At 40.3% G+C, this 10303-nt stretch overlaps 1 long non-coding RNA gene across 1 annotated transcript; it reads left to right on the top strand.

Annotated features, from left to right (window-relative positions):
• Nucleotides 1-476: 476 nt before the first annotated feature.
• LOC145494875 (uncharacterized) lies at nucleotides 477-9317 on the top strand. Its single transcript, XR_014050333.1, has 3 exons — nucleotides 477-2875; nucleotides 3192-3292; nucleotides 4473-9317. It is a non-coding gene; the product is annotated as an uncharacterized LOC145494875 (long non-coding RNA).
• Nucleotides 9318-10303: the final 986 nt, after the last annotated feature.

The raw sequence follows: 10303 nt of genomic DNA on the forward strand, positions 1-10303 counted from the left end.
GATCAAATTTAGAGTAAATCCAATTTTTCGTGCCGTGCAGCTTGAAAGCGAGTGTTTCACGATGCGGCGAATGTCCGTATTATTATTTTTTTATTGTTTTTTTTTCTTGGTATGAATTAAATGTTGTTATTCTTGTCGTTATTTATTCGACTGTACACGATTTTTTGCCACAGGCCCAATATTTCATCGTTTATGAACCAATCGTAAGCAAGTTACCTCATATCGCGAGCAAATGGCCGTAAAATCATTAACCGTAGAATAAATCGTACGCGGGTCAAAACTAAATTCATCGGTTGTCAGCGTCGGTAAAATCCATTGAAATCGTCTGAGAATTTTGGTAATCCGTCATTCTGTCACGACTAACTATAGCGTGACATAATGAGCCGGACGTTCTTAGCAACCAACAAGAGGCTATTTCTCAGAAAGAAATATTGCTTCGTTTCCGCAAAGATATTCAAAGTCTGAGAAAGGCCGGGGTTTTGATATCTTGTGCATGAGAAGTCCCGGGGTGAGGGGGATATGTGCTAATGCGCCGCTTTGCACCGCACTGATCTGCTGAGTTGCTAGAGCCTGGGGTTTTTCGTCCAGGTGACGTTTAGTACTTAACCTATTGTAAAAGAGAAAGGGCTAATTAATTTAAGTTGACCACACATGTATCAGTTATTACAGTCAACGCGCTTCGAAATGTATTTACTTGTGATACTTCACTTTGACTCTGCCCTAGGGGAGGGGGGGGGGGGTGCTCCCATATATCGGCTATATAGGTATGTCCAGCGTCAGAGGGACATGTTTTTTAAAGACATTTTAGTCAGAAGTAGAGTATCGATTTTGGTCATTTTGGTCTCAAACTGGGTATGGTTTTTGCACTCTAGTCTTGAATTAGGTATGTTTTTTTTAGAAGAAGCTACTTTTTTCATCATTATCGATAAGACCAGCAACTAAAGCCATTCACAATACCTTTAACATCATTCTGAACTAGAGAACTACGGCAGGTCTGAAACAGGGTATTAATTTAAGGGTCAGGCCATAAATAGGTTAGGAAAATCGCAGACTTTGGTCTTAAATAGGGTAAGTGCTTTGGCAAGCGGGCCGCACAGCCCCGCCAAATTTTTCAGAAATTCAAAGTATTGTGTGTGAGGCTAAATAAAGCTAAGAGGCAAAAGCATCTGACGCATAATTTTTCCATTTCTGTGCTGGGCAGTTCTTGATTCGAATGGATGCGGCACTCTACGTTTCGTTGTCAGTGACGCAGTATATTTTTCTTTTCAAAAAGGACGCCTCATGTGTCAGTGTGACGTTGTGCAATTACTCCTCCACTTACGCTTGAACATTATGAAGCTAAAATACAAATGCTATCGGTGTTTTCATGGGAACCAGCTCTTGAAATGCCGCGGTATGTCAAAATACAAATTTTCTTACTTTTAAAAGCGCGCTCTAAGAAGTAAAGCTACCGGAATTGTGGCGGAAAATTCGAGAAATTCAACTAAATCTGGAAAATGTCGACACCTACGATATGAAGAAAACTTCATAAAACAGCCATATTGTGCCTTTTTTGCAATATACCAACGTTAATTAAATTACGATAGGATGAATTATTATCCAACTGCAACGAATACCGTCCAAATAACAGTACAAATATACAGTGATATTGTACAGTAGAAACCCTGTTTGCCATATTTTTACAGTAGAAAACCTGTTTGCCGCACAGGTCGGCGCGCGCACGCAAAACTGTCACACTCTCCTTCTTTCATTGATAAATTTATCTACTACAGCAGTTGGATAATAAATCCCTTAGTAGATGTTTTGGTGTGTAGTATCTCTGTATATTTTAACTCGTTGTTTGTATTTTGACTCGCCCTACGGACTCGTCAAAATACGGCACAACTCGTAAAAATATACAGCAATACTACACACCAAAACATCTAATGAGATTTAGTATCACCCAACTAGCGGACTAATGCAAATCCTGCATTTTGATTGGCTACGCTACTAGGGGACTATTAGTAATAGTCATCAAGTAGCGAAATTGGCGCCATCGAGCGTGACGCTTTCTTTGGTTTTATTTACAAATAAATATTTCTTCAACTTGCATTTGCTAACTTTACTATTACCTTTTCTGTCCGACTGGTTGGGTGATACTAAAACAATTAGACCCTTCGCCCTCAAGGGCCACTGGTCAATAGCCCATTCGGCTTCGCCTCATGGGCTATTGACCCGTAGCCCTTGCGGGCTACGGGTCTAATTGTTAAATATTTAGTTACCTTCCACAATATATCGTATCTGTATTATCGTCCAAACGCACCAAATTAAATACGTGTTCTTTTCCCGTAAACAGCCACAGAATAGGGGCGGAATTGTTTAATATTCCTGACAAGTGTTCTGGTTGACCAAAACTATGTCGCCGTAGTTGTAGGAGTACGTCACGACCCGCGCATTGAGATTGAAATGCATTCGCCATCTTGAATTTATCGGAGTTGTTAAATTTTGCGCGAATATAGTCGTTCTTGGTTAAAATTATTACGTCTTTTTGTAGCGTTTGTGGATTTCTTCCCGTCGATCTACTTACTTTATCGCAGAGGCAAAATTATGGACGCAGAAGAGGCTAGAAAGACTACGGTGGTGAGTTTCCTTGGACTCCATAACGTGACAGATTTGAATGTGTGAACTGTTTCGTAGTTTCAGGGAATATGCTCCAACGCAACGTCCATTTTCTCTTTCTCCTGTTGTTATCCTCTTGGAAAAATCGCATCTCGTGTTCGTGCGAAAGCGCTTATTCCACGAAACAGAAAACAAATGCAAATCGTGGCTGCCCTTGCAAGATCATGTGGAAGTGAGTGCACGTGTGGTTCGACAGCAATTCCGTGTCGAAAACACGGTGAGATTCCTTATTTATGCACTTAGCTTTGATGTAACATTGTTTGTAAGTAGGTATTGAAGGCTGCACGCGAATGGAACATCTAGATTTCTGGCTATTTTTGGTTCTGTTTGTGTTCAAGTCTTCATTTGTACATATATTCATGTATACAGCATGTCTTTTTCATTTCGGGCAAACATTTCACCTAGCATAGTGCAGTTTCGAGTTTTTGCAGTTTGCATTGTCTTTCCCTTGAGCTGAGGAGGTTTCTAGGAGAGTTTGATTTTTCATATACAAAGTACAACGGCTTTGACATGACTGTTTTTTTCTTATCAAGGCTGGTGCAAGTACAACTTCATTTGTGGCTGAAGAACACAGCCATACCAGACTGACAACAGGCCAAGTGAAGAGCAGGAGAGGATAAAATAAAATAGAGATGTGAGGGTCTGCTTGTATAGAAATATATTTTTATTTATTTATTTATTTGTTATTATTCCAAGAGCAAAAAATATGCCTAAATATGGAAAAGACCACAAAAATCAAAGCTTGAACACCAATTGAAATGCATAAAGTTTAGCAAGGCAAAATTTGTTTTGTTCCTACACTTGATTTTTTATATTTCTAGGCCCACTTGGCAAAAACTCTGTGCTTGCTAGCAAGCTGTCAAACTTGAATTTTTGACACAGTTGTTGGCTCTGGGTAACCCGAAAACACTGACCCCCGGTCTACGGACCCCCACTACGGACCGGGTCCGCGGACTACCCTACGGACCGGCCCATGGACTACCCCTACGGACCCCCTTAACAGACCACCCTAAAATAGTGTAAAAATAATAAATAATATTTCACGTTTTGGTTGTCTAATAAACTCAAACTCGTGTCGGTGATTTTTCGAGAATTGCACTGTGCAAATGTAACAGACTTGGGTTTTTAACACCCCCCCCCCCCCGCCACCCTCCCAGCAAAAATGCCTAGAAGCTGTTTTCAGCGTAAGGAGTTGCCGATGGTAAGAAGGAAAGTTCTTACCTTCCATTCGTGGCTCAATCTGGCTATGGAAGATATATTTTTAGGCCGTTTATTCTTGTTTGTATCTGTTATTCCGCTGAGCAAATAGTGAAGCCTGGAACGGGTTCACGAACCCACGGGAGAATGGGCTGAACAAAATGGCAGAGGGGAAAGAACACAAATTTCGAGGCTTCCCAGAGGCTTCCCCCAAACATGTCTTTCGTATACTTTATGGCCACAGCAAAGTAAATGGCAATGTGTAATGATATAAATTGCACCCAAGCCTGAATCCAGGTCTGTTACATTTGCACAATGTAACGTTCGAAATTTCGCTGTCACGAGTAATCTATTAGACAACCCGTAACTTAAATATTTATTTATTATCTTTATTATATTTTGGGGGATGGTCCGTAGAGGGGGTCCGTAGGGGGAGTCCTTGGACTGATCCATAGCTCCGTAGTGGGGGTCCGCGGACCGGGGGTCAGTGTTTTCGGGTTACCCATTTGCTCTATACCTAAAATAAATCAATTACAACACTTAATTTTGTCAGGCGAGCACAAAATACTTTACAGTACTGTACTTTAGCGGTGACTACCTCCATAATGTTCTGTTAGGAATTCATTCAAATGCTTGATGAAGCAATGTGTGCAAGCTGTGTGCCAGAAGCCTGCCTAGAAGAATTGACAATTTAGATGAGACCATCGGTGAAAGCGACATTTCTCAACCCACCCCTGGCACATCCACAGGACAGATGACAAGTGTGGATGGAATGCCTAACCCTGCACCTCCCTCTAGCAACTTGGCAATACCATGGTGCAAGTGTGGCATGTACCAAATTATGCCACAAGAAATAAACTGCGATGACAATAGCACGCATGTCTTTATGAAGACAGCCTATCAGCAAAATGTTCTCCATAGATACGGTTATCTGGGGAAAGGAAACCAGGTGTGCCCTTCCTGTGTAGTAACAGTTGTCCATTGGCAATATCCCTCACACTGGAGTTTATATGGGATTCAGGGCTGATTAAACCAAAACAAATGCAAGTAACGAGTTCTTTACCCCTGAAGAAAAGCCCACAAAGAAAGCATTTATAGTAATAGTGGAAAAGGCATTTGTTTTGCGGCAGGTTTCTTTCACAGGTCACAGGTCACAGGTCACAGGTCACCAAAAAATTTGCTTAAACGTCATAAAACAGATGCATACAACTGCGTCCCAAGTGCAACTATAAGAGCTCTTTCTTGAAAAAAAAAAGCGCGTAGGGGAAATCAGTTGTAGCATTGAAATAAAAAAAAAATTGAAAACATAAATTGTTTTTAGCCTTTCAATATAATATGAAAACGAAAGAGGCTTACACTGATCCGTGAATTATGCATTTACTTACGTGTGATTTGTGAACCAACGACTTTTGCGGGAATAATTGTTCACTTTTTTTGGAGATTTTAGCGTCATTAAAGCTCGTAAACTACACCAAACTAAATGTAAAACCTGTCCATTCCACGCGACTGAGAACTAACCACAGCGACAGTGAACCAGGAGGACCTAGAATCTAGTCTGTCACGATGTGTCACACATGCACACGGCATTTCGATGTATCAAAATGGAGGGTTCTGTATGTTTTGCGAAACGTGGATAGAATTTGTATTTTTATGTAACACGTGATTTAGCCTTTGCATTTTTACGTGAAAAGTGATTTTTTCTGTTAACGTGAAGCTGCTTTCGAATTTTTTGTGATGCGTGAAAAGGCCGATTACTTATGCGTGAAATTGTTTTCAGAGTAGGTATAGGGGACCCTCTTGTTTCTGTTTAGTACATACTCGTTGTAGAGATTTAAAAATATATATATATAGAAATAAAACAGTTCAATTTGCTATCATAATGAATTATCTTATTACGATAAAATATATTAACACTATATGTTTGAAAGCTATATTTCAACCCATTTCGTATATATATACCACCCCTAGAAATTTTTTCATTAAAATTATAGAGTAAAACATTTTTAGTTAGGGTTTGTTGCATGGAAACATCGATAAACCTCTCGGGAATCTCAGTAATTGTTAAATCGCGAAATTTACTGAGTGTTTTGATTGTGACCTGTGACCTGTGACCTGTGACCTGTGACCTGTAAAAGAAACCTGCCGTTTGTTTTGTTAATTTAGATCACCTCCATGCCTGGTTTTCATCTTTATCATTGCACATTCAGGATGGGTGTTGGTTCATTATGCCGAAATAAAATGCATGCTCAATGCATGGTTCTGAGTTGAAAATTCACCAACAGCTAGTTCATGAATTTGTTACTTTTATAACAAGGCCAATGTTTATTACTGGAAAAAAAAATCAATACAGAAAAAAGATCAATAAATTCAAGGTATAGACAGAAAAAGGATAAATAAAAACAAGGTATACACTGGGATTTTTAATGAACCTGATTTTCAAGCTACATCTTTAGGCAGGCTTGTGCAATTTTAAAAATATTTCCCTACAACTGATGGCAGTGCCAAAACCCAAAACAAAACCACTAAAATGAAACTCCTCGCAACTGTCAACAGCCAACTGTAACCTGAGTGTTATTCAGGTTAACCAGAGTTTTATAGGGTTAACCTGAGTGCTACCTTGTTTCATTTTGTTTGCAGGGCTGCAAATAACAGTCATTGGCCGACCAAAATTTGCTCATGTCCAACGAAATCCCAACTGTGGGTGGACATGATGTCTGGACAATTTTTTTTTATCGTAAATTACTTTACAATTAGGGTCAATAAAGATCTACTATGAGTAAATCTTACTTTTTTTAGTGATGCCAGACCCGGCAAGTTTTGTGTGACCAAACACCCTGGGACGTACCATATTCAATAACTAATCATGGTCAGCACAGTCACCAAATAGTAGTCAATAAATTTTACTGACTATATACATGTACTTCAGTGGAGATGTAATTTATTTCAGTGTGGGAGAGAAGTAAAAATTGGCTTGATCATGTCATTGAAATGAAAGAATATTGGTACACATTGTAAAAAATAAACACTTCGTATGTTTGAGGACAATTTGGATTTGAAGCATCTACACTGTATTAGAAAAATAATTCATTTGGCAGTATTGAAAGACAACTGTTCCCATGGAGATGCTCTAAAAGAGGCTTTATCTTGTAAACAGGACTTCCTTGTATGTTTCAATAAGATGCTGATATGCCTGTAATATCAAAATTGGTAGAACTCGCTGTAACATCAATATCCTCTTTGCAACAAAGACATTGAACACAACACATATTAATCATACATTCAGTACATATATGCATAAGTGAAGCCTTTGAGCCGATGGCTCATGGCTGCCGGAGCTTATCCCGGTTTCTGTAGCATGAAGCGGCTAGAAGTATTTCTACTCCCCCTGGATGGGATGCTAGTCCATCGCAGGTCACTCCCCTGCAATTTGTTAGGTTTCCCCAACAATTCACCAGTACCCATTTATACTCCTGGGTGGAGAGAGGCACTGTGAGCATTAAGTGTCTTGCCCAAGAACACAACACCGTGTCCCCGGCCAGGGCTCGAACCCGGACCGCTCGCTCCAGGGACGAGCACACTAACCATACATACATACATATACTTAATTGGCTCAGCCTCATATAGTCAATGTTTGAATGCAACAAACAAAACAGTAACAGATATAAAAAAAGAACTATCAAACTAAATGCAAAGTCACGCCAAATTAAATTTTGAGGATTACTGACAAGGTTGCAGAGCACAAAGGAAATTATGTATATTTGGATAATAAATGTAACATGTGGAGGGCAGGATGACTGAAAAAACATCAGTTACTTGACTGAGCCTTTATGATCATAACCTGCGAACGCAGACGTGTTTCCGGCTGTCGCTTGTCTCCGCCGAAAATAACGTCTGCAAACCCGAGCCAGGAGATGATTTCTGTGACGTAGTGACTTCTGTTTCTCCTTGGCCAATCAGACTCCATGATAGAATGAAACTCGAGTGCTCCTCGCAGAAAATACCTTGCGCAGTAGTTCTTGGGCAACTTGAGCTAAACTGTGATTGGCTTAAAATTCCTACGTCACAGAAATCGTTTCCTGGCTCGGGTTCGAAGACGTTATTTTCGGCGGAGACAAGCGACCGCCGGAAATACGTCTGCGTTCGCAGGCTATTATGGTCATGACGAATGTCGGTCGTTTCGCCTACAGGATGATTCGCCCACAAGTCGATTCGCCTGCACGTTCTGAGATGTTTCGCCTACACTGAAGTCGATTCGCCTACAACCCAATACCGTCGAAAAGTAAAGTAGTAGAGGAGAATTATCACTTTTAGCGACTACAGTTTCACTCGCCTCGTAGAGTTTGTTCGCTTTGTGTGTCACATGTGATATGTTTTCGTTGTCAAGGGAACCCATTTGAGCGCAGTTTCGAAACACGATACAAGAAACAGTAAACTCGATGCGAGAAATCGTCTAGTCGAGTGAGGGAACTTACTGAAAATTTCTCGCATCGAGCTTAGAATGTATGGGACGGGTGAAGTAGTTTTGCAATAAAGCTTACTTCGGCTTCGTACTTTTTTAACAACTATTTTATTTCAGTACTCATTAAACCTATAAACCTACTTATTGACAACAGTTCTGATCTAATCCCGACTCTTCGCACTAAAAGAAAATACAATTATTAAATCCGTAACAACTCTAAAGTCGGATAGGAATTCATACAGAGGCTTTAACTGCCAACTGCTAGGCATCACTCTCGTCAGCCGTTGACCAGGAACTATGGTAGTTTCGGCGGCTAGCAACGGGTCGACTACAGTTCCTGGCGCCGCCAGCAGCGGATGCCACTGGGTGATGCCTGGTCAGGCGTAATAGCAGCAAGCGTGTGGTGTATGTACAAGGAGAGTCCAGGCAGCAGAGAGCTTTACTGGATGCAGTTTAATAAGATATTGTGATCAGCGCAGATTAAAACTAATACTAGTTTTTACATGACGATTTCTAAAGGCTTTTATTTTCTCTAATTTGAGCGCTGAGCGAATCCCGACTCTTTGCACTTAAGAAAATACAACTTTTAGTTCCGTTACAATTCTAAACTTGCATGTTGCGAATCCTGACTCTTTGCACTTAAGAAAATACAACTATTAATTCCGTTACAATTCTAAACTTGCGTGTTGCGAATCCCTACTCCCTGCGCTGAGCGAATGCTTTGCATGGTCCATTAAGATGAGGGCATTGCTTAAGTAGTTGGTCTGCATTTTTTCTCTGATTAGAGAAATCATCCCAAAGTTCAAAGATCTTAGCTTGGAGCGACCTGTACTTGGCTCGTTGGATCCTTTTCAGCTTCTTTTCTGAAACTAAACGGATCCGCAATTCTGTCAGCCGGGCTTCTTGATGGAGAAGGTCTATCAGCAGGTAGAATGGCATATTCTGATGGCGTTTGTTGGAGGTTTACGAGAACGATAACTGCGAATCCTTTTTTTTTGGGGGGGGGGGGAAGGCTTTTTATAGGTGGACCCTTACTCGAGAAGGATCGAATTCCTGGTCTTCTAAGTGGTTAATGCTAATGTTGTTTACGTTTTTGTTAAAACAAACTGACTTATTCTGTTAAAAAAACAAAGCGAAAAAAATCACATCTACCTTGCGGGGCACTAATTAGCTCTCATTGTCAAGATAGTCACAAGTATAAACAATGGAAGACTAATAACAACACGGAAAAAATGTCACACTTTACTACCTTACCCGAGCCGCTAATAAACTATGTAAATTATAAACTGTCTTGTCCTGATCACGAGCGCCTCAGAAAAAATTACACTTATTGTTAAGAAAATCGGCTTGCCGCGCGTGTGTGACAGTATAAGCTAATAACAAAGCAAAAAAATTACGCTTACCCTACGCGGGTCACTGTTAAAGTGGTGTTGTTGAGAAAATGAAACTGTTTTAACTAAGCGGACTAGAACTAGAACTTAGTCTGCGCGCTGTTTTCTTGTCCGCTTCGGAGAAAATTAATAATGGTAATTGAACTGAGTGGAGTGTAATTTGGTCTGAAATCATACGAGTGATTTCAAAATCAAACGAGCGCGCCGCGCGAGTTCGATTTGAAATCACAAGTTTGATTTCAGACCAAAATTGCACGACATGAAGTTCAATTGCCACTTTATTGGATTCATTTTGAAATGGCACGATTTTATCGCCTTAAATTTTAGATTTTTAGTCCCAGTGGCCGGTTTGTTAAAAAAAGCGGAACCGGAAACGCCTTTACGTCTCATTTAGTATGCAAAACGATGTCATGTGACGAAAACTCATTCGAGCATGACAAAGAAACAAGCAGTTCTGAAATCAGGACGAGAATAGTCTACTTCAGGTATAAAAGTTCAGTTCTCGTCGCCTGAATCTATGATGGAAGGCCTTCCTTTCTTTTGTGGTTGAGACTGAGACTTTCATTGTCTTTGGAGAAGGAATTTGAAGATGCATCCT

Source organism: Orbicella franksi, chromosome 8 (assembly GCF_964199315.1).
Source record: "Orbicella franksi chromosome 8, jaOrbFran1.1, whole genome shotgun sequence".
Classification (NCBI taxonomy): Eukaryota; Metazoa; Cnidaria; class Anthozoa; order Scleractinia; family Merulinidae; genus Orbicella; species Orbicella franksi.